This window comes from Callorhinus ursinus, unplaced genomic scaffold (genome assembly GCF_003265705.2).
Source record: "Callorhinus ursinus isolate GAN/ISIS: 27379988/994484 unplaced genomic scaffold, GSC_fseal_2.0 scaffold53, whole genome shotgun sequence".
Taxonomy (NCBI): Eukaryota; Metazoa; Chordata; class Mammalia; order Carnivora; family Otariidae; genus Callorhinus; species Callorhinus ursinus.
The window spans coordinates 4,131,991-4,147,928 of NW_027397115.1; the positions used below are offsets into that span (position 1 = coordinate 4,131,991).

The 15,938-nt window shown below is 38.1% G+C and overlaps 1 pseudogene; it reads left to right on the top strand.

Annotated features, from left to right (window-relative positions):
* The first annotated feature begins 565 nt into the window (after nucleotides 1-565).
* LOC141371005 (ragulator complex protein LAMTOR5 pseudogene) lies at nucleotides 566-2,163 on the top strand (annotated as a pseudogene).
* The last annotated feature ends 13,775 nt before the right edge of the window (nucleotides 2,164-15,938 follow it).

Below are 15,938 nucleotides of genomic sequence, written 5' to 3' on the forward strand. Positions count from 1 at the left end.
CAGCATATGAACCAGCAATGCTGCTTTTGGGCATATATCCAAAAAACCCTGAAATCAGGATCCAGAAGAAACTTATACACTCTGATGTTCATTGCAGTTATTATTCACAATAGCCAAGATACAGAAACAACCTAATGTTCATTGGCAGATAAATAGATAAAGAAAATGTGGTCTATACACAAATAGAATATTATTCAGGCTTAAACACAAAGGAAATCCTGATGAGAAGGATGAACCTGGGAGGTATTATGCTAAGTAAAATAAGCCAGACACAGAATAACAAATACTATATGAGTCTAGTTATATGAGGTCTTTAAAAAAGTTATGCTTTCAGGGCACCCAAGTGGCTCAATCGTTTAGCGTCTGCCTTCAGCTCAGGTCATGATCTCAGGGTCCTGGGATCGAGCCCCGCATTGGGCTCCCTGCTCGGCGGGAAGCCTGTTTCTCCCTCTCCCACTTCCCCTGCTTATGTTCCCTCTCTAGCTGTCTCTCTCTCTCTCTGTGTCAAATAAATAAATAAAATCTTAAAAAAAAAATAGTCATGCTTTTAGAAACAGAGAATAAAATGGTGGTTACCAGAGCTGAAGAAAGAGTGAAACGGGGAGATGTTGTTCAAAGGACATCAAATCTCAGTCAGGCAAGATGAATAAATTCTCAAGATCTGCCATACAACATTGTGCCTATAGTAAACAATACTGCATCATGTGCTTAAAAATATGTTAAGAGGGTAGATCTCATGTTAAGTGTTCTTGCCATGGTAAAAATATTTAAAAAGTATATCTGCTGATCATAATATCTACCATTAAACACGCCCCATACTTCAAATGTTCTGTCAGACTTTTTACATGCATTAAAAATAAGCCTCATGATATTTTATGAGATACGTTATTGTTTCTATTTTAAAATAAACTGAATTCCAAGGAAGCATGATAAATGTTGCTTTTGTCTAATACAGTTTTGCTACTCTCACCCCAAAGATGGGGACATGGCCTATGCTAGGATCATTGTAACATCTATAGGGTGTGATTTTATAATGATCACATGATCAAACTTGGACCAATCAAATGCGCTCTCTGGTATTTTTCTCACTGAAACTGGTGAGGAAGACTTTTCTTCTGTTAGGTCATAGAACTGGATACAAGTGGATCTGATGTAGACAGGAGCCACGTTTCCCACTATTCAAAGATAAAACCCAACTTTGACAGAAGACATGAGAGAAGAATACCAAAGAACTCCTAATGACTTTGAGTGTTTAGACCTAATTATAATCAGAGTTTTTCAACTTTGGCACTGCTGACATTTTTGGACTAAGTATTTCCTCAGTGGGGAAGGGGGCTCTCTGGTGATGACCTCTACGTGACACTAGATGCCAGAAGCACCCAATTTCCTGCAGTTGTGACAAGGATGTCTTCAGACATTGTTAAACTTCTCCTGGGGAGTGGGATGAGGAGGGGCAAAATCACCCCCTATTGAGAACTACAGAGGTATAACTAAGAATATCATCACCACTGTGTTGGTCAGTTATTCGAGCTATGAAATCTCCATTTGCTTAAATTCATCTGCATTTGGTCTCTGTAAATTATAACCAAAGGAATCTTGACTAGTTTGAAAATGATCAGTAACTTGCCCAAAGTCATAGAAAGTCTTAGAGCACTTTGCTAAGTCTATGCCTTAAGGAAAACAAAAGGATTTACATTTTCATATATATATGTATATATGAGGGTGCGTAAGAGGGACCTGGAAGCAAAGAGCTTCAAAAATAAGTTTTTCAAAAAAACAAAAATAAGTTTTTCCATGTGAGTGAGTGAGTGAGATGCACTCCAGGCCTGGGGTGGAGAAGGACGTGATGCACCGTGGGATCTGGGGCTGGGCAGACAGTGGGCAGGATAGAGGCGACCCTGGAGCAGCACTTGGAGGACACAATCAAGAATCTATCCATTGCTGGAGTCCTGTGCTTGGATTCACAAGGACCTAATCTGGGCTGCTGTGGGACCCCATCAAGTGAAGCACGCTGGGGGAATATCTGCTTTAGCCTAGCAAGCTGCTAAGCTAACCTCAGACCCCACTTATTTTCCTGTGGTGTCTATAGGATCACATAACGGGAATATTAGGATCCAGAAATACAATGGCATCACAGTGGCAATGCACAAAATGGCCTCTTGACATCTCATATCAGTTCTCTAGCAGCCTGTCATAGGGGCTTAATCCTACCTGTGCTAATTATCTTGTAGAACTATTAAAGTTCCATACGTGAGGCCATTTATCTAGTGTGCATTGGGCACTTTTCTATTCATTACAGAGTAAGCTGCTTTTTGACACTCAATGGGCTGACTTATCAAAATATTAGTAAGAAAGCCTCATTTTATGAAGCAGCAGGCCCAGATCATTTTGTACACAGAATTTGATTTTGTTCAATAAATCTGGTTGGAGGAGAAAAACAAAAGTAAATTTTCCAGATTGTTGACCCATGAAACACATTAATTGAGAGGTGCTTCCCCCAAAAACGTATTCTGAGTTCAGCTATGTTTGGGAAATGATTGGTTGAACTAGCCAACTGCTTTCCTTTTTATAATAGGATAGCTCAGAGACTCTAGCATGATGGTGTGCTTTAATAATCTCCACCAGTTTCTCAAGTTTCTTTGACCAATTTTTTGTTTTAACAGCCCCAGATAACATCTTCCAGGACTAACAGTCCGCAGAACTCAACATGGTAAGTGCAGTGACCTACCGATGTGAAAGGCAGGCCAAAGAACAGAAATTTAAGGGTAAAGAATGACGTGTTCTCTGTCCATGGAGAAGTAGGCGGAAACTTGGACATGTGGAAGCTCATAGGCCCCTTTGCTGAGTAGGTTTATCTGCATTTGGAGAGAAGTGGGGGAGATATGACAGAGCCTCTAGTCTGTAACAAGAGTTTAGACACTTCCCTCCGAAGGCAACCAGAGAGAGTTAACGGGAGTCATCTGACCCCCTGTGACCTTGGGAAATGTCTCTGCCAGGGGGTGGAAGGCAGACAGCAGGGTAAGACTGTAGGCGAGACAACCATTTAGGATCCACCAGAATAAATCACAACAGAAGTTGTAAGGGTTTTAACTAAGTCAGTGGCAATGAAATTGGATGAAATAGAGTGATTTGAGAAATAGTAATGCCAGTGATTGACTATTGCTAATCTTCCATTTTATAATGCCATTTTTAACCACTTTGGTAGGCTGTCTTAAATTCAAAGATCACATTTTTGTCACAGCAGTGAAGAAAATACTATAGGAAGTTAATAAACATAAGTATTATAGCTTTCTTAAAATCCGACCTCACTAGAAGAGGATTTATTTTTTTTAAGAAATGTTTCTAGAAGCCAATTCTATGAGCTCCATAATAGACTCCATTTTGATCCATAAAACATAAAAATACTAATGTATCCTATCCTGACATTCTAATGCATAGGTGTCATGTCTGCTTTGAGCCCCTTGTGTGTAGTTTTCTTAGTAAATTTGCAAGTAGAAAGCAGCAAGTCTCCCCCGCCCTTGCCCCCTCCATGGGTTAAAACCACTGGGGTTGTAATGGGCATCTTTGGATCAGATACCTTCTGGCTCTTGCTGTTTTTGTTGCCTGCATGCTGGAAGATAAGGATTTGGCCAACCGGCAAGGGCTTGCACAGGGGAGCTCGCAGGGTCTCACTCATGCCTGGCAGCATGTGAACACTCAGTGTCATTATGCAAGTTATCATCAATCAGCAGGCAGCTGCTTTTAGGACTTCCAGCCGGCAAGGCAAACATTTGTGCTCCTGGCTTCCTCCCTGAGCACGCTGGACCTAGGGCCCATCAGACAAGAGAACTGTGCACACAATCACTGCCCGCTGCTCTGGACCACTTGAACAGATGTTCCAGGTTGGTGTCGGGATGCTCACCTGGCAGCCCTGTTGGAGCTCAGAGGAAGACGTGCAGATTGGAGTCTGTTTGCTCAACACAAAGGGCTTTCTATGAAAGGGTTGGGGAGGAAGAGGCAAAGCCGAGGATAAATCTAACAAAACATTTTTCAATAAAATAGACTGGATGCTATAGACACTGGAGTGCACAAGAACGGCCTAAAACAAAATGCAAAAGACGACAAAAACCATTTGGACCCTGATGCAATGACAATAAGGCTTGCCAGCCGTGTTAAAGGAAGAGGAAGAAAGAACACTGATTCCATAACCAATAAATACTTCTGAGGCACATACCACGGGCCCAGCCATCTGAGGGATACAAGATGAGAAGCTAGGACCTAGCAGTCCAAGAATTTGCAATCTTCTTGGGCAGAGAAGACAAATCCAGGGGAACAAAGTAGGTATGAACAGAGCGTGCTGTCTAAAGCTTGACTTCACTATAGGGAACTCACAGGAGGAGTGTGAACCAGCGTATTCTAACTCTGCAATTTTCTGTGAGAGAAGTCCTTTAGGCCTCTCAGCAGATAGAGGCCTGCAACACCCCTTCTTTAAAAGGGGGGGTAAAAGTGAGTCCAAATAAACAGGAAATGCCCTGGGGTGTAGGGCGTATATACCAGAATCTCCCAGGAGCAATTAAGATTTCATTGCACAAAACAGAGGATCATAGGGGAAGAGAGGAAAAAATAAAACAAGATGAAACTAGAGAGGGAGACAAACCATAAGAGACTCTTAATCATAGGAAACAAACTGAGCGTTGCTGGAGGGAAGGGGGGTGGAGGGATGGGGTAACTGGGGGATGGGCATTAAGGAGAGCATGTAATGCAATGAGCACTGGGTGTTATATGAGATTGATGAATCACAGACCTGTACCCCTGAAACCAATAATTCATTATATGTTAATTAATTGAATTAAAATAATTTAAAAAAAGATTTTTTTTCATTGCACAGAATCACACAAATGTGGTGGTTAAAAAGCAGATTCCTGGACCCCACACTAAAGCAACTTTTTTAAAATAGGTCTGACATGGAGTCCTAGGAATCTGCATTTTAAGCAAACATTTCACGTGTTTCTAATGCAGTTGGCTCAAGCCTTTACTTTGAGAAACACTGCTTTATAGGTAAAAGGAAATAAAGGGAGTTTAGACTAAAGTCATCCTAGATTATTAACCTTTCCCTGATGTAGAACCTTCTATAATCTCTTCAGAGCTGCATTAAAGAATTCATGTGTTTATTTATGGGTGTTACATCTTTGAGGGAGAAAGTCTATAGAATTCATTACATTCTTCAAAGGGTCTGCCCACAACTCCACCTAGAGCTATTAATCTCTAATCATATTTGTTTGTTTTGAAAACAAATTCCTTGTTTAATTCCTCCATCTCCAACCTACACCTGAAACTCTCATTCTCTTTAACTTCTATGGTTTCCGGCTTTAAGAATTCCTCTCCCAAACTGAAGGCCACAAATCCCTCCAACATCTGAGCCTTCCAATCCTCGGTATCTATCTGTCTTATTGGATTCATCACATTACATCATAATTATTGGCTTATGTGTGTTTCCCAGTGGAAATCTGAGGCAGTTGATGGCGGGGACCATGGCATTGAATTGCTCTAAACAGTTTGCCTAACCAAGACCTAAGATGTGTCTGGTGCACAGAAAGAGTTCAATTCATAATTTCTAATAATTGAATGAATATGTGTGTATATGTCAATGTTGAGAGATATGGGGAACAGAGGAAATTTATTCCTGTTTTTAATTCTTACTTGAAGCTGTAATTGAACAGTCTGCTGTTGAAGACAATCCAAGATAGGGAGATTGCAGTAACCCCGCTAAGGTCCTTATGTCCCTGGATATTGGACCAGAATCCTGGCACCACCAGTTCCAATGGTGTGTGGTCCAGCTTTTCAAGGAGTCAGGGAAAACAGAACCCTTACATCAACTATGATACAATTACCGATTACAGCCAAACTCAACCAAGAGAGATTTGTTTCTCCAATGACAGAACTAATCCTACCTCACATTGAGAGAAAAGCTAAATCTTAGTGCTCCCGGCCTTGGCTGATCTCAGCCCAGGACCTCCCTGGTTTGAGGAACAACTGCTAGTTATCACTCTCCATGCCTTCCCCAGGCCTGCAAGCCCTGCTCCCTGCCACAAGTCCTGCCTAGATTTTCCTCAAAACACTTTTATTTTCAGCTGTGGAAGATACTTACTTTCCTTCAAACAGAGAACTGTTTCTGGCCAGAGGCTTTTAGCAGATGAGCAAGGGCTATAAACAACTCTTCATACCCTTCTGCCTGTAATCTGGAATTTTCAATCACTCGACCTCGGCATCCGTAGACTTCAGCTTGGCAGGAGCAGCAACTTCAAACCATGTCTGCAGTTACCAAGTAATGAGGCTGTTTGTGAGGCTGACAAGAATAGACTTTATTGGCACTGCCTCTATTGTGTGCCTGAGATTGCATTCACATCTTTGAAAAGGAGAAAACATACCATCTTGGAAATACTGGGGCCCCTTGTGAGAGCACGGTTAATCTTACTGTTGGGAGACATATGGCTGTAATCCTTGCTCTGTGTCTCACAGATAAGTACTGGAAGCTTGTGGTGGTAGAATTCTGGGGAGAGTGTTACTCTGGATGGAAGAAACAGCTAAATGGATCATCTGAGAAAAGCTAGTGGTGGCAGAAAGAGTTGAAGTTGGCCCTCAGTCCAGGAAATGCTTGGGTCTTGCAACAGAAAAAGCAAACAGTAATTAAATCAGATAAAATCAATGACTACTGATCTTTGGTGTTTATTTGTTGGGTTTTTTTTTTTTAGATGTGTATTTGTCTTCAGTAGTTAGCTAAAACACCATTGTTTTTTGTTTTGACTTTTGTTTGATTGGTTTTATTGTTTGTTGTTGTTTATTAACCAGCCAGTGACACAGAAGAAATTCTCTCAGGGTTAAGGATCTGGGAGTGTCCATCTGTCTCAGGTGAGTGTTCTTTTATTAATTATTTCAGTTTAAATATCCAATACATACTTATTGAGCACCTACTCTGCGGTGAGTCTCTCTTCTAGACACTGAAGATTATAGATAGGAATGAGATGGGCACAACCTCACCTCCAAAGATATTAGATTCTAGTCAGCAAAGGTAGACAACATGAAAGTTATCATTGTAAGCATTAAGAAGAAAATAAATCAGGATTCATGATAGTGACTAGAGTTGAAAGGGCACTTCAGACTGAGTGTCAATGAAGGTGTCTCTTAGAAGAGCTAAATTTGGAGAGGTAAGGAGATAGCCACATAATGACTTAAGGGAAAGATTTAAAATCAGAGAAAATCATAGCAAATTCAAAGTCTTTAAGATGGTTAGGAACATGAAAAATTCAAGGAAGAGTAAAGTGCCTAGAATGGTTGGAACAGAATGACCTAAAGAATAAGTAGTATGTGGGGGTTCTTCTGTATTATTCCTCAACTTTTCTGCTTATTTTATAATAAAAACAAAACAAACAAAAATGGTATGGAATAAGGATGAGAGCTAGGGAGAAGCTAGTTCTTACAGGCTTTATAGGTCATGAAAAAAGGCTTGAGTTGTGTAATGAGGGTAAGGAAATGAAAAACCAATGAAGAATTTTATGCAGGAAAGTTGCACAAATTTAAATTACCATATGATTACTCTTACAACTTTGTGGGAAAGGACTGTAGAGGGACAGAGCAGGAGAGCAGGCAGATCACTGAGGACACATTGTAGTTGTCCACAGTAGAGATAATGGTGGTTTGGACAAGAACAGTGGTGGTGCAGTTGAAGAAAAGAAGGTGGATCCAGAATATATTTAAGGGTGTATCTAAAAGGACTTGTTGATGGATTTGACGTTGGGTGTGTGAGAGAAGACTCGAAGATAAATTTTAGATTTCTAAGTTTTTAGATTTAGCAAATTTGAATATTTCAAATTTACTCTTTCCTTAGTCGACATTTCTATGATGTTCTTCAGTATATTTAGGGGTGACTTTGGTGATCGCAATTATTTTAGACATACACAACTTACTGATGTGAAGGAGAGGAGAGGCAAAAGCAGATGGATAACTCATGCATGTAGGGATGGCAGGAAATTAAATAAATCAAAATGTAGATGGAAACAGAGACTGAGAGAAAATGGATTCTACATAATCAACTTTGGAGACAATGCTTCCAAATATACCTCTGTGTCCATTCGCTGAAAACCATGAACTAGTGATTGTAAGATCTTCTCCACCTTAAAGAGTTCATGATTTCATGAACATTGAAAAGAGTGTCACGAAGTTATCATGCGGGACAAAAGTATGTAAGTTAGGGTATGTTCAACTGCATACTGGACATTCAAAATGCTAGTTGCTTAAAGGAATATCTTAAGTCTCCTAGAAATCTGTGAGCCAGATCCTTAATTGTCTCCAATGGAAGACTGATGGAGATACCCTGTCCTGAAATAGCCCAATGTCTTATTCCAACCTCACAAACTCAAGAGTCATCGTGGTTTTTTGGTTGGTTCTGGCCACGATAGTGACACCAATCAGTTGAGTAACATTTGTAATCCTGGTCACCACCTTATGGTGCTGAGGGGAATCTTCTTGCCCCTGGTAACACACACATACTCACCTGTTGGCTACAGTGTGGCTTCTCTGAGAGCCATGAGATTTTCTCTTCGGTTCCCAAGAATTCCCACCACTTAATGTTGTCAGCCCAGGTGACTGGACGTGGTGACCCTGATCACACACATGAAGTAATACCCTTAATCTCTCTTGCTATTCTTTATATGACTATTTGCCTGTATCTTCTCCATGTTGGATGCTCCATGTTCCACGCTCCTGCTCATGAACACTGAAATGAATACATCCCTGCTTTCAGTGAGTACATAGTCTAATGAGCAGAGAGAAACAGAAATAAGCACTTAAGGTGGCTGACTAAGTAGATAGTAGCAGGAAATCAGAATTTGACCAGATCTGAAAACAACATTCTCCCGGACTTGTGTCTGAGCTTTGTCTAGTTCATGATACAAATAGAATTAAGGAGAGGTGCTAAAAAGGAAACAGTACTAATCGAGTATCTTGGTGCAAGACTTCAATTGTATTAAGAAAATAAACTTGTCCCCAGAAAAAGCTGAGTCTATATTTATTTTTCTAACCCTGTTATGAAGCAAGGCTCACCACAGAATTCTTCAAATGTGGGTTAACTGGCTGCCTTCAGACTGAACATCTTTACCAGCTCTTCTTGCTGCTTGCTCTAAGTAATTTGTGATCTCCAGGAGATGCACTCTCTCCTGTTCCTTATCATTTTCTACTGGAGCAATTTCCCTAAAATGCACATTAAATCCTAAATGAGGAATAGCAAACAGCTCGTGCTTTGAATAGGAAAGGAATCTGCCCACTCTCTTGCTCTAATCCTGCAAACAGCCAACAGATGGGTGGCATAGGTGAGTGCCAAATAAGACCCATTATCATAACAGCAGTGTCTAATACTGACAGTTGTGTCCCAGCACAGAGCTGAGACTTCTATATTCAGTGGGCATTTATTTCCTTTCCTTCCACTACTTTTTTGTTAACGTTGTCTGATGATTCTCTATGTCTAAAGATCCAAGAAGTGAATTTCAGCTATTGGGAAAAATTGCTTCCCTACCTGCATTTGTCTCCATATCCTATAGTGCTATAGGCAATGCTAACACACTGGCTCTTTCCTTTCTCCTCCCTTTCAAAAACAAGGTGCAGATTCCCTACCAGTGGGGGTTCTTTGTCATTATTATTGTGATCATTAGTAATAATAAGTTGGTGTTGTAGAGTGCTTTCCTTAACAGCTTAAAGCACTTCCCTTTGATATTAACTCAGTTACTCTCCCAAACTATTTCTTCTTTTTTTAATGAAAAGATATCCTAATGATGGGGTGGGTAGGGGAAGCAATGTAAGATGCATATAGGCTCCTTAAAATTTTGAAATTACACTATTTACAATAAAATCCGTTCTTTCCTTTGCATTGCTGCTCCATAGCCAATTTTCTGTTTCAATCAGATTCTATTCATTTCTTTACACATCACATTTCAAGAACTGTTAACGTAAAATGTAAGTAAGGAAATAAATATTCCTATCTTAGTCCAATTTTACCTATTTTTCTGCCACTTCTTCATAAGTGGGGATTATCTTCCTTATACTTAATAGTCTCAATTTCAGAAATGATCTTTTGTGATAATGCTTTCTCTAGGTTCACTATACATCTAAAATGATTATTTTCACTTATCCTTTTTAGCCTTATGAGAGCCAACAGAAATCTCATTAAGACCATTTTAACTTTTATCATGGTCTTCACTAGTAATGTTTTCCCTTGTTTTCTTAAGATTCACATTCACCGTGACTTTATCCTTCTGTAATTTGACCTCAATCAATTTCAATTTTCCTATGTTTTTTATATATTTAATATTCTTTCCTGTACTCTGCTGCCTTCCTGTTTCTACATGACTTACTGTCTTTTCCCCTTACTAAAATAGTCTCTGTCCCCTGTTCCTAACTTGTTCACTTATCTTTGAAGGTCCAACTAAAAATCAGCCTTTTTCTTCAATTCTTTCTGGACAGCTACAATTATGAGAAACATAATTCTTCTATGAACATCTGTGTCATTTTATTTGTAGTTCTTGTATATTATACACAGTATGACATTCACTTATATTTATGGATATGTTCATATGTATACTAAGACTAAATGTACCTTGAGGGTGGGGAATAGTCCTGGTCACTATTGTATCTAATATAAAATGATGATCAATGGATACTTGTGGTTCAAAGTATTAATGCCAAGCACGTATTACTCACTCAATATATATATGCTGAGTATGAGATAAGTGAATGGTTTAATGAAGAAAGGTCTCAAAATTAGATGTTGTCAGAAATATTAGTTGCTAAGGAAAGAGATGGACATTGTGGAGAGGGGCAGATGAGCCTTGCCTTATCCCCCTGCCCCCACTCCTGTTTCTGAAGTTTCATCATCTCTTTGTGGTTATAACACCCTATGCTGGCTCATGGCAGCACTATTCCCAGTCCAAATTTAGAATCATAAATATCTCTTTAGCTTCAGTATCAGGCTGGGCCATATCATCAAACCATAATGAAAGCTTCCATATGATGGAAAAATATGGTTGATCTTTTTTTGCATGTGTGTATTTTAAGACTATTATTCTTCTTATTATTATTATTAGAGTTTTAAGTTCATAGCAAAATTGAGAGGAAAGAAGAGAGATTTTCCATATACCTACTGCCTTTACACATGCTTAGACTCCCCAATGGTCAACGTCACCCATGAGAATGGATATTTGTTGCAACTGATGAACCTACATTGATACACCATTGTCGCTCAAAGTCCATAGTTTACATCAGGGTTCACTCTTGGTGTTGTACATTCTATGGGTTTGGACAAATATATAATGACATGTACCCATCATTAAAGTATCAAACAGATAGTTTCACTGCCCTAAAAATCCTCTGTGCTCAACTTGCTCATCCTTCCTTCCCCCTAATCCCTGATGACCAATGATCTTTTTACTGTCTCCATAGTTTTGCCTTTTCCAGACTATTATATAGTTGGAATCATACAGCATATATATAGCCTTTTCAAATTGGCTTCTTTTACTTAGTAATATACATTAAAGTTTCCTCCATGTTGTTTCATGGCTTGATAGCTCATGTCTTTTTAGCATTCAGTAATATTCCACTAGTTGGAAAGACTGTAGCTTATTTATTCACCTACTGAAGGGTATCTTGGTTACTTCTAAATTTTGGCAATTCTGAGTAAATCTGCTCTAACATCCAGTTTTTGTATGGACATAAGTTTTCAGCTCCTTTGGCTGACTATCAAGGAGCATGATTGCTGATCATACGGTAAGATAGGTTTAGTTTTGTAAAAAAACACCCAACTCTTCCAAAGTGGCCGTGCCATTTCACATTCCCCCAGTGATGAATGAGAGTTCCTTGTTGTTCCATATCCTTGCCATCATTTGGTGTTGTCAGTGTTCTGGATTTCGGCCATTAAAATAGGTATGTAGTTGTATCTCATTGTTGTGTTGTTTTTCCATAATGATATACGATGTGGGGCATCTTTCCATATGTTCATTTACCATCTCTATATATTCTTTGATGAGGTATCTATTAAGGGGTTTGGGCCATTTTTAAATTGGGTTGTTTCCTTTATTGTTAAATTTTAAGAATTCCTTGCATATTTTGGGTAATAGTTCTTTACCAGATACATCTTTTGCAAACATTCTCTCCTGGTTTGTGACTTTTTTATTCCCCTGATACTGGTTTTTGCAGCACTGAAGTTTTTAATTTTAATAAAGTCAATCTTTTCAATTATTTATTTTATGGATTGTGCCTTTGGCGGTATATCTAAAAAGTCCTTGCCATATCCAAGGCAAGATTTTCTCCTATGTTTATCTTCTAGGAGTTTTATAGTTTTGCATTTTACATTTAGATCTGTAATCAATTCTGATTTAATTTTTGTGAAGAGTGTAAAGTCTGTCTATAGATTTTTTTTCATGTATATGTCCAGTTATTCTAGCACTATGTATTGAAAAAACTATCTTTTCTGCATTGTATTGCCTTTGCTTCTTTGTCAAAGATCAGTTGACTGTATTTATGTGGATCATTCTCCAGGCTCTCTATTCTGTCTCATTGATATACTTGTCTATTCTTTTACCAATATTACATTGTGTTGATTGCTGTAGCTTTATAGTAACTCTTAACTTTGGGGGCCATCAGTCCTCCAACTTTGTTTTTCTCCTTTAATACTACATTGGCTATTCTAGGTTTTTGCCTCTCCATATAAATTTTATAGTCAGTTTACTAATATCCATAAAATAACTTACTGAGATTTTGACTGGGATTGTATTGAATCTACAGAGCAAGTTGGGAAGAATGGATGCTTTGGCAATACTGAATCTTCCTGTCCATCAACATGGAATATATCTCCATTTAATTTAGTTCTTAGGTTTTTTTTTAAGATTTTTTTTTTATTTATTTGACAGAGAGAGACACAGCGAGAGAGGGAACACAAGCAGGGGGAGCGGGAGAGGGGGCAGCAGGATTCCTGCTGAGCAGGGAGCCTGATGTGGGACTTGATCCCAGGACCCAGGGACCATGCTCTGAGCCGAAGGCAGACGATTAATGACTGAGCCACCCAGGTGCCCTCCATTTAATTTAGTTCTTTGATTTCTTTCATCAGGATTTTGTAATTTTCCTCACACAGATCTTGTACATATTTTGTTGGAATTATATCTAAGTATTTCATTTTGGGGGTGGTAGTATACATAGTATTATGTTTTTAAATTTAAATTCCACTTGTTCCTTGCTGGTGTATAGTGAAGTAATTGACTTTCATGTATTAACCCTGAATCCTATAACCTTGATATAATTGCTTATTAGTTCCAGGAGTTTTTGTTGTTGTCATTGATTCTTTCTGATTTTTTAAATAGATCATCATGTAATCTATGAACAAAGACAATTTTATTTCTTCTTCCTCAATTAGCACACTTTTAATTTCCTTTTCTTTTCCTACTGCATTAGCTAAGACTTCCGGTACAACGTAAAGTAGAAGTCATGAGAGGGAACATCCTTGACTTGTTCCTGATCTTAGTGGGAATGCTTCTAGTTTCTCACCATTACATATGATGACAGCTTTATGTTTTTTGTAGATATTCTTTATCAAGTTGAAGAAGGTTCTGTTTATTCCTAGTTTACTGAGAGTTTTTGTCCCACATGGGTATTTGATTTTGTCAAGTGCTTTTTTTCTGCATCTATTGATATGATGATGTGGTTTTTCCTTTTTACTCTATTGATGTGATGGATTAAATTAACTGATTTTTGATGTAATTTAGCTTTCCATACCTGGAACAAATCCTACCTTATCATGATGAATACTTTTTTAATACACTGGATTCAACTTGCTAACATTTTATTGAGAATTTTTGCATCTATGTTCATGAGAGATATTGGTCTGTAGTTTTCTAATAATGTCTGTCTCATTTTGGTATTAGTGTAATGCTGGCATCATAGAATGAATTAGGAAGTGTTCCCTATGCATTTATACTCTGAAAAAGATGATAGAGAATTGGTATAATTTCCTCCTTAGATATTTGGTGGAATTCACCACTGAAACCATCTGGATCTGGTACTTTCTGCTTTGGAAGGTTATTAATAACTGATTTAATTTTAAATAGATATAGGCCTATTCAGACTATTTATGTCTTCTTACATGAGTTTTGGCGGATTGTGTCTTTCAAGGAATTACTCCATTTCATCTAGGTTATCAAATTTGTGGGTATAGCATTGTTCATGATAGTCCTTTATTTTCCTTTTAATGTCCATGGGAGCTATATTGATGTCCCTTCTTTCATTTCTGGTATGAATAATTTGTGTCTTCTCCCTTTTTTCCATAGCTAGTCTGGCTACAGGCTTATTAATTTTATTGATCTTTTCAAAGAACCAGTTTTGGGTTTCATTGATTTCTTCATTGATTTCCTGTTTTCAATTTTGTTGATTTTTCCTCTAACAGTTTATCTTTTTTAAGCTCACAGTCACAGAACCCTGTGTCCCTGACAATCTCCCCACGTAAGGATATTTCCTACTATCCCTTGGGAATATTTCTCAAAGTACAGACCTATGAGAACAAAACCACAGGAAAAAAAGGGGCTTGCCTTTCAAGTTATATTGTCTACTCTGAGCACCTGACTTTCTCTCCCTGGGAGCCTGATAGTGGGAATTTTTCCCTCTCTGCAAGGAAGATATCATCTCCTACTCACAGGGGCGTCCTGGGATTTTATTCTAGGAAAGATAGCCAGATTATAACAAAACAATATAGTATCCATAGGAAAAAAATCCTCATATATCGGAAAATTATTCAGTTTTTAATTTCAATTCAATTATCAATTTAATTATTATAATTCACTTATTCAGCGGAGGGATTCAGTAAATATGAGTTAACTAAAGAGATGTTTAGATGTGAGATTTTACATAGTTTTCCCATCCCTTATATCATTGGCTTTTAATGGGTACATGAACTCTATCTGAGAAATCTGACCTACTATCATTATCTCTGACCTACTCACCCAATTTTGGTTCTCTCTCTTCACCAGACACTGTAATATTGTAAACATTATCTCCATCACCTCATTTCCTCTTGTGTCTCCTAAATAGCATTCATGATCTCAAGTAGAGGGAAACATCATATTCACATAAGCAATGGGAATGTTCAGGAATAAAAAAAAAATAACTATGTTGGTCTACAAAGAACATTTTCTTACCCCCCAGTTCAATATATATATATGTATATGTGTGTATATATATGTATACATATACATATATATGTATATACACATATATATAGGGAAAAATATATATATATAGGGAAAAATATATATATATATTTTTCCTTACCACAGATAAACCATGCTGCCTTTCTTATCCTTGATGTTACATTTTTCAGCTGTGAATGTCTCCACATTTGGAGTTTTAATGGTATTAAGGAGGAGGGGTTGTCAAATTGATAAACCCCATCCTGAAGTTGCTGGAAGAGTCTCCCAAACGCCAACAGTGGACCCGGTAATTCTGGGTGACTGAGGCCTGCATATGAAGAAAGGTAGAAATACAGAGTCCAAGGAAGAGAGAAGAGTTTGAAATAAGTGAATAGGGAAGATGGAAAATGTACAGAAGAAAGAAAAGTAGTTGGGGAAGGATTAATAATATAGGAATTGACAACTATTGTAGGTTCACCATGGCATTTAAACACTTAGGACTTCCTAGAATAAAGGCTTTAGCCTCACCAAGACATAAATCTTGTATTCTGTTCACTTTCTTTTATCTCCAGAGCTATAATTCTGTTCTCATTTCTAGGATAGATAGATACCTTCTGAAAGGCATTCAATGCAAGGCTAGTATGGTTCTTAAAGAGTTCACTTCTGAATGCATAAGTGAATAAATAAATGTTATAAATATCATATGCACACTTGTATTTGTATTTACATACTATAAAAATA